This window comes from Thermobia domestica, chromosome 3, assembly GCF_964235325.1.
Source record: "Thermobia domestica chromosome 3, izTheDome1.hap1.1, whole genome shotgun sequence".
Taxonomy (NCBI): Eukaryota; Metazoa; Arthropoda; class Insecta; order Zygentoma; family Lepismatidae; genus Thermobia; species Thermobia domestica.
In genome coordinates, this window is record NC_137456.1 from 214,730,604 (window position 1) to 214,750,445 (window position 19,842).

A 19,842-nucleotide genomic window follows, 5' to 3' on the forward strand; every position below is an offset into this window, starting at 1 on the left:
GCTTTAGAATATCTGTGGTGCTCCCCTGGATATTAGTTTTGTTTGGAAAGTGTAGACAGAGGGACCAATATAGCGACAAAAATTTGAAAGAGAAAGCAGCTTTCCAAATTTTGCAGTTCGTTATAGCTTCTTGATATGGTAACGTTTAAAACGTCAAACTACAATGCTTTAAAAAGTGTTTACGGTGGTTTCGATGTTCCGTTGTTCCTCGTTGAAATACAGTCTGTAACAAAATAACTGCACTACTGAAAAAGTTTAGAGAAACATAGTTTGATATCAAAATAATTGTGCACCCTACAATGTCGAATCGAGTCTCAAATTATTGCTTGGTGCTGCTTGATCAATGTTGTCAACAGATTTTTTTCTTTTCCAATCCAATCCAGATTTAAAATATTATTATTATTAAAGTCACACGAAAAACATGAGATATATTTAAGGTATATTTGAACTTAACCTGCATTTCATCATCGGCATGGGAAGATGAAGTACATGGTAAAGATTCTGACGATGCTGGTCTTGGTTGAGATCTATATCCTTTAGCTGAGCCAATAATTTTGAAAACTGACGCTGGAAGTTCATAATTTGACAGCATTTTTTTTTTTTTTTTTTTTTCTGCGAAGACCTGCTCAAATCCCTAATATAGCATTCACCATGCTGATTTGCATCCGGTTCCTTGTCCTTGTTTTTACCAGATTTAGCTTGCTGAATATCCTTTCCACCTCAGCATTCGACCACGGAAGTACAAGACGAGATATCGCAAATTCCACTAGTTCTTTAAAAGGATTTTCGGCGCTGCCATCTCGGTAATTGGAAACTTCGCACAAGAAATCCGTTGACTTATTGGTATTGTTCCACCTTACAAGTCAATGTTTGTCACTGTAATTCAATATGTTTGTAATTCTATCGCTATCTAATTGTGAAATTTCACAGGGAGATTATGGATTCTTTTAGATCTACAAGAGCATTTGAGACTGCAAGAAGAGACAATTTTCTCAACAGCTCAGTGTTATCAGGTAAACGCTGCTGTAATTGTTTGATGAGTACACAAATTCCACACACTTTTCTCTCAATTTTTTCCTCCATTTGCAGTTATTTTTTCCCTAATTTCAGAAAGTTCACTTTTAAACGAGTATCCTAAGGACGGCTTTGGATCTAGATGATTCTCGAAATCATTATCAAGAAACTTTCGCTGAATTAGATACGTAGGAATAACAAGCTGCTTAAGAAGAGATTGAATGAGAAGTACTAGAGGTCATCTAACAACTTACATGGGTCTACGTCACTTGACTCAAACTTTTTGTTGACAATGAAGATTTGACCAATGGGTTCTAAAAATAACAAATAAGCCAAATTGAGTTCATCACTGAACATTGAGTAGAGTACTTCAGCAATGTAGCATTTTTCAGTAAGCCTAACTATTTCAAAATGAGTTTTCAACTCTAACCATTGGTCTATTATTTCACATACCTCAGCTTGAATAGATACAGTAAATAATCGATTATTTTTCAGAACTTCTTTGTGTTAATGCCTGCAGGATGTAAGATGTATTTAAACCGAAACTTATGCACTAACTTCAGTCAGTTGATAATGGAAATTGTGAGTTTCTTTTTGACTATAGTCGTAATAAATCTGTATAAAAAGGAATAACACAGTGTACTGCATAGTTTCTCTTATGCATTGATCTGCCCCATTAATCAATATAATGAAATGTAAAATACAAAAAGAAAAGGTGTACTTTTACACTCAATTCTTACTCGTATTTCTATTAAACTGCATTTTTGAAGCGATCATAAGCTACTGTTTGCTTCTTTGTTCCACTATAACATTTTATAACATCCAATTTTAATCAAACTTGGTACATACCTCGATTTAATCGATGTTGATTAAATGTAGTGTATATTGTCTAGGGCTTCCCGATTTTTCACTGTTGCTACCAATTGAAATTTAAGGTTTCTTATTTTTATGCTATATGATAAAATAATTATCCATGATTACTTTCATCAAAACTATTCGATTTTGATGCAGTGTGGCTTAATCCCTTTGAAGCTTCTGAACCGCTTCCACTGCTTGGAATTGAAATGTGTGTAGGGTGTCATGGTACAGTGGAAGAACGCTTACCTCTGGTGCATTGTGTTCCTGGTTCGTTCAGAGCTACTTCCAAGTAGGCTTTGTAGTGGTCAAACATTTGTGAATGTTTTTTTCCCTTGGGGTCTCCCATTTCCTCCCTCTTTGTTCATTCTATCTTTATCATCTATCTCATAACAACGTCTTCCTTAGCCAGAAGCGCATCTAGGACGGACTCGTAGCTGGGACGGATGGACTATTAAGGGGACAGTCAGGGGTGGTGGCGGTGAAATATTCCTCTGATGGTCTGAAACTTCTACAAATTACTACTTATATACCCAGTAAATGGTCTCGCTAGGGGAAGCGAACAACCCTTCGCCCTCCCCCTTAATTCGCCTATGTCCTTAGCCTCGGACCGTAATCGTGGGACTTAAAAGCTATATAGAGATATTGGTTTATATATGTGTATGTGTTTCACGATTTTGATTCAATATAGAAGCTTCCTAGTCATCTCCATAGCTTTTTGAGATGAATTAATAAGGAAGGGGTGAATATAGCTCCGATCGATTCAAACAAATGACCGAAAAGTCCATTTCTTTGAACAACCAGGTCTATTATCTTTAGTTCTTCACCAACATACCGAGCGCATAGATTTAAGAGATGCTTCGCCCCTCCTCAAAATGCGGTTTGAACTTAACATCGAACCAAGTGGGAGCATACACCTTTACCACAAATGTAGCAAGCGTCTTCAGAATCTCAGGATTTGCTGTACCTACGTATTGTCGAAGAATTCTGTTGGCAGTAGTTAACCATCTCGAGTGCGATAGTTTTCCAGGGTTCTTGCTTCTTGACATATTTCGTAGAGGTTGTTGGTCGGAGCTAAGATCTTTAGGGTCCACTGACGGCAGAACTGTGTCAATAGTTTCGTAGAGAATCCCTGGCAGTTTCTTGCACTTCTGGAGTTGAGATCCTATAGTCCCAGAAAACGTGTAGGGTCCGTTCGTATGACCGTCCGATATTGAAGATGATGATGAAGTGGTAGCTCATTTGCATGAAGTAAACAGACTACCCACTGTAACGGTCTCCCCAGGTTCGTTCCAAGCTGTCGGATAACTCCATCGGTATGTACAGTATTCGCTACGGTTCCGTCGCAACCAACAGCCAGTATATGCTCTGCTGAAAATCTCTGCTTATTTAGCGTTTGTAATAGTCCTTCAGCAATTGAAGTCATGGCCCCTGTGTATGGCTAATGTGACATAAAAAGCACAAAACCATTTTGATATATATGAGATGTGCTGTATCAAAGAGAGTGAAAAGTTATAGCAATTAATGACTGTTATTCTCACCTTTATATATATTATACAGAACTATGAAACTAAATATACTTGTACAGTAATTATTTAAGAATTGTTTCGTAAAAGATGAAAGTCAGAATGTAGAACACGTATATTAAGCTACTCCAATGTCACTAAGGAGAGCGTTGATGGCTGTTGATTCCTTGTCGTAAGTTGACGATAAATGATAACATGATATTTGAAGGAATGCCCACATATAAGATTCCTACCGAATAACTAGCATTTAAGGGCCATATGACCTTAAAACAGCAGTCCACTGCACTCATTATGTTTGGTAATGTGTATACCACATCAACTATTACGCGAAACCTAATTTCTTCATTCAGGGAGGCGCGGTGGCTGTGGTAGAGCGCTCACTCCCGGTGCTTGGGGTCCCTGGTTCTATCCCAGCTCGAGCCGTGTGGACTTCGTGGTGGACAAACACCGTGCTCGTGGGTTTTCTCGGGGCTTTCCCGTTTCCTCCCACTTTCTTCATTCCACCATTTCACTCATCTCTCATCACCGTCTGTTTTAGCCTAACAGGCATAATCATGGGACGTAAAACTTAAAGATTTCATTGTTTTCCAATTACTTCATTCAGTTCTCTTCCTACAGATATGAGTGTAGTTGTACGGTTAAATGTAGATCTTTGAATTTATGCTGTCTTTTACTTCTGTACACGTTTGTATTCTTGAGATGAAGCCTTCTTGTTCTTCGGCCTTGGTCTCCAAATCTGGGAAGTTTTCACATGAACGCCATTTACGTCTATAAGATAGGGTGTGAGTAGAAAAGCTGCTAATGTTGATACTTCTTCCGAATCTGGAATAAGTAGAATGGAAGCGTCTAGTGGTCGTGAATAGGACCTGTAAAATTTGATTTATGACCTTGTTGTGGTTAGATGGTTGAGTAAGTGATGTAGCGTTTATTGCCAGACTGTTAGGTGGTCGGAATTTTTCCTGGAAGGTTGACCGTTAGGAGGGTTGGAATGATTCCTAGAAACGTTGAATGAGCTGTATCGCGTATTTTTTATTTTTCTCGTATGCATAGCATACTCCGTAGAATAGCTATGCTGTGACTATATTAAAATTTTTAATTCGATCTGTCACAATAAGATTTTTTATTTAATTCAATAATATTTTTTAATTGGATCATATCTTTTTTCTTCTTTCTTTTTCATTAAAGAAAACTCAGAGGAATTATATTCCGAAATATTAAAAACTCGTAGAACAGCTATGCAGTTTTCATATTAAAATATTTAATTTGTTCCGTTAGAATCATGTCATTCTTTATTTTTATTCCAAATTTTTTTAATTGGATCGTATCCTATAGCATACTCCGTAGAACAGCTATGCTGTGATCAATTTAAACATAGGAAGGAATAAACTTTATTCATGCGGGACTTTTTTATTTGTACGGTCGTGAAGACCTCGTTTTTACGGCGTACGTATACTTTTGCATGATACGCTATGCTGGTGCATATATAGAGCATGGTTTTCATACGCCTTTCGCTGTTGAACTCAAGAGACTGAGCTTTTCGCGGGCTTTCTGCAGCCCTTTTTCTCACTTTGATTTATATATCTAGGAGATTATGACTGAGCCCTTTTTATCACTTTTATTTATATATCTAGGAGATTATGACTTGAGATTACACTATAAATACTTTTCTCACCACTTGGGGGGTTAGCACTGGGGGAAAAGTTGCCGGGATAACCCCACGTAGCAATCTAGTTGCTGCTCCAAACAATCCTGAAGAATTGAGATGAGTCTTCAGTAAAATAAGCTTCCAAAGTGGAATGCTAATGTTGGAGGGCGCGTTTATAACTTACATGTGCGCACTAGGTATGTGAACCTGGGACTTCACTAGTTGGGGCTAGCCGTAAGAAAACGTCCTTCGCCGGCTAATAGCTTGTGCCCCTTAACACAGTTATACTTAATTCCCAACGCAACGTGCGTGGTGGCTGCACACGATTCCGGAGTCAAATTCCTCGAGCGCAAAAGTTCAAGATACGAGCTGCGATGATTGACTGAAGAGTGTTGGCAGTTCATTCTAAAAACCACTCAGTTAAATCACCTGCATGCACATGCAAACAGAATACGGAAAAGCATTTCTGTTAATTTTAGTCCATTGGCCACGATGCACTAGACATTGCGATAACTCGGGCGTGTGAAAGTACAGATAAGGAACTGGAAAAGGAATGTGACTGACGTCACTCTGGTCACTTGAACATCTGGTCAGCTAGTATTTCCATAAATGATTAAAGAAAGCACTTAATTCAGTTCCAAATAACTGCAGAATATATACTGTGTATATTAATAAGTCAGGAAGAAACACTGAAAAGGTTCGTCATTCACTGAAATGTTCTAATCAGAAAGCAATGTTTTAAATATATATGTATATGAAATATGTGAGACTTCTTTGTCCAGTTGCGTGGGAAGGAAGCAATTCCCACCGAAGAAAGAACTTATTTGCGTCGCAGAATAAAGTATAAATCGAAAGAATAATCACTGTCTTTACGAAATATACAGAGCGTCCACAAAAAATACTTCTATAACCTGGTAGCGGTTATAATATCACGTACAAGATTTGCCGTCAAAGTTAAGTCAGTTTCGGAGAATACTACACTGTATAATGGGACTTAAAAAAAGAAAAGTAAAACTGGGAGAAGGCAGTTTCAGCCTCTATTTGGGGTTACTTTGCACCGGTCTAAAATACCTCCTAGATAGGAAATTATTACTATTGGAATCTCCTGCATTCTAAATTTAGGTAAATATGCTATTTAGGAAGATGCCGGAATGACTTTCTTGTTGGAAAATAAATTATGAACAGTGGCGGATCCAGGAAAGTAGTTTCAGAGACGCTTCACTCACAAAGACCTTTTTTAAAGAAATCATTAGACTTTAGGGGGGGGGCTTGCAGCTTATACGCATAGGAATGACTAACATTTTTTTAAATAAAAATGCATCATGCAATTTGGGTGGGTTTCAAAAGTCCCAAATCTCATAAATCTCCCACTAATTACGATTGGGATGATATTCTTGGACCTAAGGAATAACCTAGGTAAATCAGTTCACGGGGATTTTTTTCTGTTCTTGAGTTTGCATTTTTGTGGTACATATGCTAAACTATTAGAATGTGGTTCCTGTGCCGGTACCAGAAAATACATAATTTTCTTTACAAATATCGATAATTCAAACTAAGTACTGATACCAGTATCATCATACTAATATCAATATTTGTAGACTGCATGCAGTTTTGTGTAGAAAGAAAATGTATAAATACTGGAGGGAAAGACATTGCACAAAAACGTTGTTCATATGTTGAACATACTTTTTTGTGTGTTGTGCAAAGTAACCCCAGCTATGGGGTTACTTTGCACCAAAATTTATATTTCAATAACTGGTTATACTGAATGTTTACTAATGAACTTGCACTAATGTTTCCCATATATATCTAGCTATTATGTGTTTAAAATACAGTATTCTAAATTAGTACGTTTGTGTTACATTCGATTTTCTTTAAAATTCCTTAAATCTTGTGCAAAGTAACCCCGTCTTATAGTAATACTAGATAACGGTAGTAGGATTATCCGAAGAAACACGATTTTTGTTTTGAAAGAGATAACGGCACCCAATGGAGTTGGTTGTAACAAGTGTTACAACCAGCACCGCCCTTTCGGTTACAATCAACCTTACACACACCTGCACCAACATAGCTGCACCCTGACATTGTTATAGAGTATTCCTACTACTTAAATGATCTCCACGATACGTAAGGTTCACATAACATACAAAGGGCACAATTGTTCTCCTTGATGTATGTTTACATATTTCCTATTGATTTATTGCGTGAATTGCAAGAAAATATAAAGCTACGGGTATTTTTAAAATAAAAGTAAACTGTACATCCTAATATCGTCGGTGAAGAAATAATACCGACTATCTGACAATTCCAAAGCTTTACAGGACGGAAAGAAAAAAAAACTTTTTCAAGTGTTTCTTACAAACAACCAGACAACTAAAAACTGAAAATAATTTATTATACGAGGGTCACTACGAAAGTTTTGAGATACGCATTGTTGTGGCACAGTATTCAAATTCCAACAATTGCGTTCGGTAGTGGTATCCAGAGCGAAGAAACGAAGCAAGTTTCAACTCGCCTCGCTTATCGGCGTGGCCGTATCGCTTTCACTTGTTTGTTGATGTGAGCAGTATTCGGCTATCTAGAATGGAGCTCAAAAGGGAACATTTTCGGGCAATGATCCTTTACGATTTCAAAAGTGGTTTGAACGAGACACAAAGCCTTGACCGTTTGCAGAGGGCATTTGGGGACCTTGCTCCTTCCCGTGCTACAAGTTTTCGGTGGTATGGTGAATTCAGAAGAGGCCGGACATCGCTTAAAGATGAAGAGAGAGCTGGACGTCCGGCAACAGCTGTGTCAGATGAAAACATTGCCGCTGTGGAACAAATGATTCGAGAAAATCCTCGAGAAACTTTCAAGGACATTGAATCTACAGTGAACATTGGATCGCCAGCAGTAACAAAGATTCTTCATCATCTTCGGCTCAGGAAGGCTTCATCTCGTTGGGTGCCTCACACTCTGACTGAACAGCAGAAGCGCATGCGTGTGGAATGGTGTGAAGAAATGCTTGCAAGATTTGATGAAGGCAATTCTCGACGCGTCTCTGACATTGTTACTGGTGATGAGACTTGGATCTATCAATTTGACCCCTGAAAATAAACGCCAGTCTATAGTTTGGATCTTTCCAGACGAAAATCCACCCACGAAAGTGAAGCGACCGCGAAGTGTGAGGAAGAAGATGATCGCAACTTTCTTCTCCAAATCTGGCCATGTTGCAACTGTTCCACTTGAAGAACAAAGGACTGTTACTACTCAGTTGTACACCACTGTTTGCCTAACAAAAGTGTTCCAGAAGCTTTGGGAACGGCGTCCAAGAACTGGATTGCGTGGCATCCTGCTTCATCATGACAACGCGTCTGCACACACGGCCAACATCACAATTCAGTTTTTAGAATCTATGGAGGTCAAACTTATGATTTATTCTCCGTATAGCCCTGACCTGGCCCCGTGTTATTTTTGCTGTTCCCCAGGATCAAAGATCGCACGCGTGGGAAGAGATTTTGCAGCCCTGAAGAAGCTGTAGTGGCTTACGAGAATGAACTTTCAATACTTGAAGAAAAAGACTGGCAACACTGCTTCCAAAAGTGGTTGTCGAGGATGCAAAAGTGTGTAAAGTGTAATGGCGAATACTTTGAGAAAATGCAAGTGTTAAATTGATTTTAAGTATGTAAGTTGTAAGTTATTTCACATCTCAAAACTTTCGTAGTGACCCTCGAATTCTATTATTTTCAACTTTTAATTGTCTGGATGTTAGTAAGAAACATCTGAAAAAGTTTTTTCTTCCCATCCTGTAAAGCTGGAAAATTGTCAAATAGGCGGTATTGTTTCTTCATCGACGATATAAAAGAAACACAAAAACGACCAGTACGAAAGGAAAAATGGCATGTTACAGCAGAACAAAAGCAAGCACTAGTATCTGTATGTTCATGTTTGTAAGATCCAGTATTCTCATACGTTTAACGCACAAACGAAAGGCTTAAAATATTACATTGTGCAATGGTAACATACATATCCTGTAGCTTTCTCTGTTCCACTACAATAGAATGAACCCATTCGTAGCACACGCCACATCTGTACCACAACTCATTACAAATTCCCCGCACAACATACAAACATATTTCCGCTCTTCAATATTGTTCGAATCACCTCTTAAATCTGAAGATACCGTAACACCTTCGTCAGATTCTGAAGTAATAGAAGAGTCAACTGGTTTTCGAACTTTTGCCTAGTTCTTTTACAGATGTTGATTTCCGTTTCATCGAATTGTATTTTTCTTTCATTGGAGCACTGGTTAATATTTCAAAATGACCTCTCTCTCTTTAATGCCTTATAGAGGATGCACTGGATGGTCCTAATAAAGGAGAGATTTCTTCAATTTGTACCTATAGTTTCAGTGATGGTCCTTTTTCTGAACGAGAACCGCCATTCTTTTTGTTGGGATCCATTGAAATATTGTCTGATAGAGATGGTGCTGCTAGTTCAGTTGTTGAGTGGACTTGTGCTATGGTTCTAGTATCTGTACTTTACTGTTTTACACTTTGTAACACAGAAATAATGCTTTGAAAATGTTAACAAATTAATTACTATTAACATAATTTTTTATTTAAAAAAAAATAGAAACAATGTGTGTACCGTTACAGATTCATTTGAGTGTTTTCAGCTTCCTTATTGTGTCTCGCTGACAAAAATTATTGTGTTTTTCTTGTAGTTGGACAGTAAAATCTTGCTCAACACACTAATAAGTTTACTTGTAATTTTGCACACTTCACAATCACAAACACTACATTTACCTGCAAAAATTGCGCTAGTAGCCTCGTCTGCACTAACTTGCTTAACTATTAAACTACATACTAGGTTGTGTTGCTTCTCACAAGTTTGAAGGAAGGAATGTTCATAGTTTAGGAACATAAGTGAACTCATTATCCTGAAAGCAATTCTTCAAACACTTAGAAGAAAATCGGATGACATTGGTAGTCCTCTTCGGTTGATGTTTTCAAAGTACTCGTCGTCTTGTTCTTTAACAACAATCTCTGAACACTGCTCGCCAGTTATCTTGTATTAAGTTTAAATGCTGCATATCCAAAAACGTGTAGCAGTACCGTGTAGAATCGTTTGTAACCTTGTCGTTCCAGTTCTTCACAAATGTCGTCGTTAATCAAATTCATGGAATCAAAATTGAGCATTATCATACCATACCTTGCAGACTGATTTCCAGCACATTCTTCGCTCTGATTTTTCTTTTGGCTTCTATTATTTGGACGACGTTAACATTATAATTTCCCCCACTAAATTGTCTGTACATGCTGAAACGTTTTTCCAACTTATCTGTTTGGTAAGACATATTTTGCTTTCAAACTGTCAAACAAATCTTTATTATACTTAAAAGACATTTCGTGCTCTAAATTAAAGTTTTTCCTACAACATTGGTCAAAGACCCGCCCTTCATATGTACACATTATTTCGTCCAATTACAGACCTACGTCATCAAATCCTCAATAAATTGCAATCGATCATCATCAACAGAGTAAAATGGATAAGCAAATTTGTTCATTCTACGAAGACCACAACCACTACCTATTGGGTTTATAATGGACCATCATTTCCAAATAATGTCAATGAACTCTGCTGTATATTGAAAACCGAAAGTAGTCATTGCTGCCCTAGTACTTACATCGAACACATTTAATGCAATTAAACCTGCTGCCTCTCTAGATTGGTAGGATACACCGTTTTATAGTTTAATTAAAACCCTTTCTTCAAAATGTTATCTTTTTCATTCTTATAGACTGTTCTCAGATTATAAAATTTAGCCCTCTTCAAAGATTCTATATTACAGGTTTCGGTTTTGGATGGATACTCAAGAAACATGAAAGTCTTACACTGGGCCTTCTGATTTATCCAATTGTTTCTAATATTCTTTAGTATATGAACAGTGTCATACATATAATATATTGGGTAGTCAATATTTGGGGGGAAACAAAGGGCATTCATCGTCTGAATCTTAAGCTAATATTAAAAAACACTTTAAAATTGCATTCTTCTAACATACATTAACCCGTTTAGTAATGTCGGCCATTTGTGACCCCGATCGTTTTTACTGGATGTAAAAGAGACTACATGTTCAAAGGAAGAGAATGCAAAAGATACCAAATAACTTAAAACAGTTTTAGTTTCTGTAAGGTAATCATGATCCTGTGCAAAAATCAGATATTGTTCCAGACCTGTAGTCTATTCCCTCATAAACATATATTTCGTCCGATTGCAAAACAACCCATCTTTCTAGTTCCGTTAACGTCTTCTCAATAGTCTTCATGAAATGGTCGTTCTCGCTTTTGGATTTTGGAGAAATGTGCAATGACTGTGTGAGACTTTGCAGATATTTAGGTTGCGGTAATGTTAGAAGTTTGTTCGAACTTAAAGCTTCATAACCCTTTCTAGATTGCACGTAAATTATGAGAGCCAAGGGAATCACGCGAGAGAAGTAGTCTTTCTTCGAAGTCAATAGTAAGGAAAGTTGTTTCGATAAAAATTCCAATCGTTCGGCTAGAGTTTCATTGTCTTTCAATAAAGTGTCTTTTAAATTTTGAATCTTGAACTTTAAACTTTTTATCACTAATTCCATAGAAGGAAGTTCACTTTTGTCGAAGAAATTATTCATTATTTGCTTCAAAGAGCTCCATTTCTTAAGCAACAACTCCGATCCAAGAATACCACCAAATTCTTGATAAGAGCCATTCCATCGTCACGGGCAAGACATTTACACTACATTTTTGATGCTTTAAAGTTGTATATTTTCTAAAAGTACAACATAAATTCTGCTAATTGTATGATATATGAGCTGTACAGACTTAGTATATGTAGCTGATGTTTTCAGTATTTTTTTCTCTTTAGAGTAAAAAATATTAATTCGTAAACGTCTGTCACGGGCGGGGACAAAAAAGAGAAGTGACTTTCGACACACCGAATGAATATTACAAAACTGTGAATTCGTAGCTCAAAATGTTTTTATTTAAACGGAAATATATAAATGATAAAATTTTCCAACAAACTTCACATAAGAGAAATTTGCCAAATATTTATATTAATAAAAAACTAAACTTTACTCTGTCACGGGCAGGACACCGTGTGAATCAACACATAAAATCTCAATAAGAATTACTTCAAAAATGAAATAAAATCGAGAATAAGTCAATTTCCGCTGTTTTGTTATAGCATTGTATGCAAAAATTCTATTTACTTTACTTGAGGCTCGCTTTTATCTCATAAAAATAATAATGTGTAGTACACTTATTTCTCGCCACATACTCTTTAGGAAATGTTTTTACTTGTCCATTTACACCCATGTTGTAGAGAAATTCGTATAAAAAACAATGTGTGTAACAGCCGTGTGCACCAACGAAGTTTAAACGAGCGTTTACTTAAACGCGTTCAACATTAAACTTTCAAGTTTAAACGTGGTTTCCGGACTTTTGTTGCACCGTTGAAAATCGAAGTTCAGTAAACGTCGTTTAATTAAACTTCGGTCAATTTGTAAAATCGACTCTGATTGGTTGTCGTCTTTTGTCTGTAACCTTCGTTTAACAAAGTAACAAATGAAGAAAGCATACCGCGTGCCGGGGTTCTCGACTTTCAAGATTGTGTGCATTTCGACTGAACACATCATCAAAGAATGGACTAATAAATTATACCTGTAATAAAATAAACGAGTAATACTTGGTGTTGCAATATTGATAGTAGATTTTAGATTAGATCGTAGCGTGTAGTTTTACTATACGGATCCATAGTATAAGTAGTAGTACTAGTAGTAGTAGGAAAGGGTAAGAAGTCCGCAAGGGTTTGTAAGGTTTTGTTCTCGGTATTTTGCTATACGGACACACAGATTGTAAAAATGTATAGAAAAATATATGCAAGTCTTTAATGTGGTCATTTTATTTCCAGAACAAAACCCAACTAGCCAATGCGAGGCTTCTAACCCGTTGCTACTACTACTGCTTATACTATGGATACGTAGAATAAAACTACACGCTGTTCTCGACATAAAATGAACAAATTAAAGATTTCTGCATTTTTTCCGTATATTTCACAATCTGTGGATTCGTATAGTAAAACTGCACCATTAAGATTACACTAAACTTATAACAAAGAACAAATATAATGTGGATCTATATGGACCAGTGGTGATTTCAGGAATTGACCGGACGCAACTTCTCCCCGAGAACCATGAAATTCCCTCGGGACCGTATATCCTATCCTCAATGTGGATTCACATTTCATCTCCAGTATACTGAAATTCGCTACCGCTAGAAAATAAATAAATAAACTTCTGGAATCCGCCGATGGGGAAAATTGAAATATGAAACAGTTATAAATGTTTCATCGTGAAAATGTTATTCTAATGTCTTTTACATCCTTTCTTTGTTGGCGTTTCCCTACAATTGCCAGTTAGCATAAGTAAAGTTGAGGAGCGCTACCATTTATTCTTTCCACTTATGATCTAACGTCTTCTGCATTCTTAGTTTCTCACCTGTCCACCAGCTGCGTACACATCTATAATATGCTTCAAAACTTATGTTATAAATATAATAAGTGCAAAAACCATGCACGAATGTGTGCTATGTGGCCAACATGACCTGAGTTTGTATCTATTCCGATTCCGAGCAGGGCACAATTTGAGGGTTCGCTCGTGATTTTGTCCGAGAAAGCAGGCACATTAGCGATGGTGGTGTGTGCATAAGGAAAGAAAAGTGTGGAAACTATCAACTTCCTGTATTGCAATTGTTCCTTCTTACTCTCCCTATTTTTCCTTCCTCCCATTTACATATCACAGGAAAAATAAAGATTATTCTATATTAATGTTAAGAAGAAGATTCTTATCAACCCTTAACCTGGGTGTCCTCTTTTCTCTTTCCTTTAACTTACTGAGAAAGCGAGGTTGCATATAGATTAGCTCGTTTTTTACTTTAATTTGTCTCGCCTAGGGTAAGACTACTTGAGAAACTTTCCCTTCCCGGGAACGAATTTTCTGAAATTAGAAAACATAGTCTTTCTTTTTATAATTAACCTTTTATTGGATAAATTATTAAGAAAATTTAATTGGTTCAATAATAATAAGTTATCTACTTCTTCTCTAAAATGCTCCCGCTCAAGAACATTCCTATCTAAATTCTTAATTGAACTGGTCTAGAATATATATATTTATAGTGATCTCTAATAAGGGATTGCCCTGTGGAGTAATTTGCTTCGCGTTCTCTTACAATCTGACAAATCTACTCCTTAATTCTTTCTATCAGCTATACTAATTGCTTATAGTATGCTTCACCTAGTTGCCCTAAGCGTGAAACAACTTCTTATGAAAAAAGCTAGCTAATAATTAAGGGTTTTGTATAGGGTTTGGTAAGGTATTTTGGACCCGTAAACTGGATCCGAGAATAAATTAAGTGGTAGGAGACTGTCAGCTTCATCTATGTTTCAAGACTCCGCTTCAAAATAAGTTTAAGATCCTTAAAAGAATCTTAGATCAATTAATAGCCGGGTACCCATTTAATCACCCTGTGAACACCTCTTGGCTCACTTAAACTCAATTTTCTCGTCGTTGTGTGATAAACGAGAGAACAAAATGTCAAACAATTTAATCTTTAGTGCTGAATAAAATTTTCTTCAATTTCCCTACACACTTCTCGCGCCTTAATTATACAAATACCCATATTCAATTAGCAAGAATTCACACGATAGTTACTTTCTCAGTCCCTTCCAAACACATCTTAAATCCGAGTTATCCAACTCAATCTTTAATTCACGAATCCTATCTCTATCGAAATCAAAACCAACATTTCTAAGTTAGAAAATAATTCCCCTGTATACACTCTAGTGGAAACTTGCTCTTACTATGAGAAACATAAAGACGAAAAGCACGGCTCTATTATTCAGGAGGATTACTTTCAGAATGACTTAACTTAAAAATCCGCCTCTTTTTGTAGCTGTTCGGCAAATCTCGGTCACAGGAATCTCTTGCGGGTAGCGGGGACTATGACTTTACCTCAACAAAAAAAATTCTTCTCCTAATTCAACTACAATGATTCACGTTCCCCTGAGAAGTGTTTCCAACTATAATAATTTCACTAAATTGAATACAAGTATTTTACAAAACTAAAAAATAAATATGAATATGAATTAGTACACATTTACATAGACTATATATACACAATATATACACTACTAAACTAGTAACCAGGCCTGGTACGTCTTAATCTACTTATTATTTATTACTAGTATACACAATTTATAAAACACAAATCCTTTGAGATATTGATTTTCGTTCATTGTCTCGTTTCAGTCACTTTCACTTTTATACACAAAAAATTGCTAACTTTTCTTTGAATTTTAATTCAAAGTCTCGAACTGCCTTATCCTCCCTTAAGCATTGAGAGGATAAATCTTGAATTTATTCAAACACAGAAACTACTTTATATATACTTTACTATACTTTATATATATACTACTTTATGTATATATTGTTTAATTTCACTTCATATTAGTTTATAGTCACGAACTGTCTCAATTCACTTAATTCACCACACCACTTTAGCATTGAACATCTTACATACCTGGAAATTTAGAATTTGAGTCTCCTCTTCGCCTCCATGGTTCTCCTAGTCCTCGGTTCTACCTCCAGATCTCTCCCCGGGGTCCTAGGCAATCCATTATTAAGTTCCAAATCTTCCCAGTCAGTCTCAATTATTAAAATATCTTCTTCAAACTCCAGATTGTTTGAAAATGAGGTCGTTGGGTCTGGATCTCGGTCAACTTTCATTGCCTCAGCCTCACCTTTCGGATCAGAATTAATTTTCAATTGTTCAAACGCCACACAAATTCGTTTACTTGTTTTTATAAATTCGCTCTGTCTCTTTCGTTTCTCTCGCCTTTTGTTATTTTTCGGCACATCCACATGAAAAAGTAATTGCAATTTCGTGTCGTCCTGTGGATTTGGTCGTACTCCGCAGTAGACACTTCTTTTGGTATTGGGATACTTGAAAATTTCGCTCATTTTTAACTACGATCTCTACTCAACAAACTTTTTCGAGAACTGACTTGTTCTTTCTCTGCCTACCCCTGGTGTTAGAATTGTCCCTCAATTGGGGGTTTTAATTTTCTCTTCTCACTTTCGTATTTCTTTATAAACTAGTAGTTTAGCTCAGGGACATGTTTTGCAAAAACAGGGGGGTCATAGATCTTTTTGCACATATCTGCGTTGGTCCGAACAACTCTCCCAGACCATATGTTCCTCGCAAGGTACGAGTTTGGGGCTAGTTGTTTCTCTAGAATAAAAGGGCCATTATAACGTGGGAGTAAAGAAGCCGATATTCTCTGCGAGGGATTCGAGATTCTGATCGCTCTCAACCAGACTCTCTCCCCTACTTTAAAAGGATTTTTTTTCTTCTTCCCTTGTCATATTGTTTCTTTATTTCATTATGCTGCTTTTCTTGTATGGACCTCGCCGTACTATAAACGAGTTCCATGTCCTTTCGTTAACTTTCTATATAACTTGAACGCTGTTCTGTTTTTTCCTCCCTAACTTCTTGGACTTCCCCTTCCAATTTACTAAGAAAAAGGTGTTTTCCTAGCCTCCCGAATTGCAAATGGTATGGAGAATACCCAGTCATAGTGCTTTTTCTAGTGTTTAGAGCGCATTTTATTATCTTATTTTTTTCTGCCCAATTCTCATGTCTTCTGTTCTACATCCCAATTAATTGTTTCACGTGCTTGATCACATTTTCGCTCTTATTTGCCTTTGCTCTATAGGCACTTATGTATCCATAATTTCCTTTTAAAAACTGCATAGTTTCTTTCCATATCTTGCTGGTAAAAATTCCATGATTATCAGTAACTAAGTGACGATAGAGCCCGTACTCAAGAAAGAAACTTAAAACGCAATTTATTATAATCTTTGTGATCAATCTTCTAATAGGGTACAACTTCACGTATCTCGTGAAAGAGTCCACCATTACAAGACAAAATCCGTAACCCCCGACCTTACTTGTCGCCAAAGGTCCCAGATTATCTAAATAAATTCTCTCATTAGGCCTGTCACACAGTTTACTTTCCAAACTCCCGAACTTGGATTTTAAATTTACTTTATACGCACTACAAGGTGTACACGCTCTGGTGAACTAATATATATTTTTCTCATACTTCTGCAAAAATATTCTTGTCTAAGCTTGTCATAATTTTCTTCGAAGGAAGGATGACCTGATTCTGGAATAATATGTGCCGCATAACACAAAACAGTCCTTACTGAATTTGGTGTCCATATCGCATCAATTTCTTCTCCTTTAATTCGTGTTTTACGCATCAGAATTCCCTCAGCAAAAAAGAAAGATATTCTGTGGAATGCTCTGAGTTTATTCAACACCTTTCTGTGAGCCTTTACTTCCTGTCTTTTCTTAAAGCTTATTAATTTTTGAAGAAACTGATCTTTTTGTCTGCTTATCCAAAACTCTGGATCTCTTAATAAGTTAATTTCCTTTTCAAATCCAAATTTTTTGTTTTCTTTTTTCTCACAAAATGGTAGTTTACTCATTAACGCCACCTTTTCTTCCCGGCTTATTTTAACCGGAGGTCCTAGTCTATCATTCATTAATTGCTTTTCTTTTCTTTGTCTTCTCGTCCTTAATACTCTTAGAGCTGTTTATATCAATCAGTAAAAGTTCGTGGGTGGGAATTTCACTCAATTCAACCACGCCCTTTTCTTCCATATCTATTTTAATGAACCCTGTGTTCTGAGCTGTTATTGGAAGAGCTTCCTCGGCTCTCTTGAACCAAGAAATACTTCCCCCTCCGTGTGATTATTTGATTCAATCCTACTGAGTAAATCTACTGCCTGTTTCTTGCCCTGAATAAAATGTATCACTACCGGAAACCTAGAAATCCTTGTCACCCACCGATAAATCATTGATGGTAGATTTTTAAAAGGTACGTTATAGCTCTGTAATCGGAGTATACATGTACACATTTTGTATATGCTAAATAAACTTCGAATTTTTCTAAGGATATTAAGATAGCCAGCAATTCCAAATAGCTCGATGAATACTTCTGTTGTATACTATTAAGCTTTCGGCTCCCACAGGCAATCACCTTCATTGCTCCTTGTTCATTTTTCTGACAGAGCGCGTAACCTGAGCTTATTGCCGATCCTTCGTAGTAGATATGGTAATCCTTATCTAAGTTTGGTATTAAAAGATCTGGATCCTCTGCCAACGCAGCCTTTAGTTTTTCCAGTGCTTTAGTCTGTTCTTCCCCCACCTAAAAGGAACTCCCTTTTTAAGTAGGTTTGTTAAAGGTGCCAGAATGGATTACATATCCTTAATTCTAAATCTGAAAAAATTAAAATATCCTATTAGTTTCTATAACCCCTTTACATTTTTAGGTGGCTGGAATTGGTCTCTCCATTCGAAGTTTTTCTTCGGTACACCTTCCATAACCATTTGTAATTCGAAAACCTAGAAACTCTATTTCCGTTTTAAAGAACTCACATTTATCCGGACTAAGAGATAAACCGGCTTTTCTAAACCTTTCTAAAGTAAGATTCAAACTTCTAACAGTTCATCCGATGTGTCACCTGTATATACCAAATCATCATAATATACTATTACCTTCGTAAAATACAACTCCTTCAATACTAGTTGCATTTGGCTAGCGCAGTCGATAAACCGGAAAGACCGTAGCAACCGGTCCTGGAAAAGTACAACCCTTATGCGTTATGAACGTTGTTAGTTTCTGACTATCCTTATGAATAGGCAACTGTGCATAGCTATATTTAAGATCTAGCTTTCCGAATAGTTCTTTTCTCCCCAAATGGGCAATAGACTCTATTATACTCGGTAAAATAAACTGTTCTCGTTCCGAAATTTTATTTACAGATCTGGCGTCCAATACGATCTTCCAAGAACCATCTGACTTTTGATTAAGCATGGGTGCACTAATATAATCTGACGAGGAAGTTTTTTCTATCTGCCCCACATCTTCCATCTCACAACAATTTTTCCATTATGTGTTTTTTATCATTTGCAAGAGGCCTCAATTTCGTATAAAAAGGTTTGTTTACTTTTAATAAAATTTTATGTTCTATCAAATGCGTACGGCCAGGCTTGAAAGAAAAAACATCTTTATTTCTTGTTAGCACTTGTCTAAGTGTATTTTTGTTGTCATCCATCTCTACTCTAGACAACATGCCTTCTAATATCGCATCTTTATTTACTACTAACAAAGCTTCTTCACAATTATCAAGATCCTTTGCTTTATTAAACAAGTAAATAGGAAAGTTAACTTCAATTTTGTAACCGCCCCTACACAAAGAAAGTACAATTCGGCTTCGTTTAATAAAGTCCCGGCCTACTATTATATCTTTAAACAAAAATTTCACAATATAGAATTTCTGCTTTATTCTTTGACCCAAAAAGTTAACTTCTACAATAACATAAGCATTTGAGTTAGTTGTCCCTGAAGCTAGAGCTATTTGTAAATTGGCCCGTCTAAAATCAACCTTACTGTTACCATTCTTTTGTTTGGCCTCAGACACATAACAAGAAGCCCCCGTGTCCACGAATAATAGAACTGGCTTATTTAACACGTGTGCCATTATTAACGGCATTTCCATCTTTCCACTTGTTTTCGTTTTCGCACCAATAAAAAATAGTTTTCTTGTTTCGTGGTCGGTCCTTTTGCACCCCTTGTATCTTTATTGCAGACTCTATTGTTAACATTTGCTCCTTCGTGAACTTCTTTTCGGTTATTGTCATTTTTCCGGTG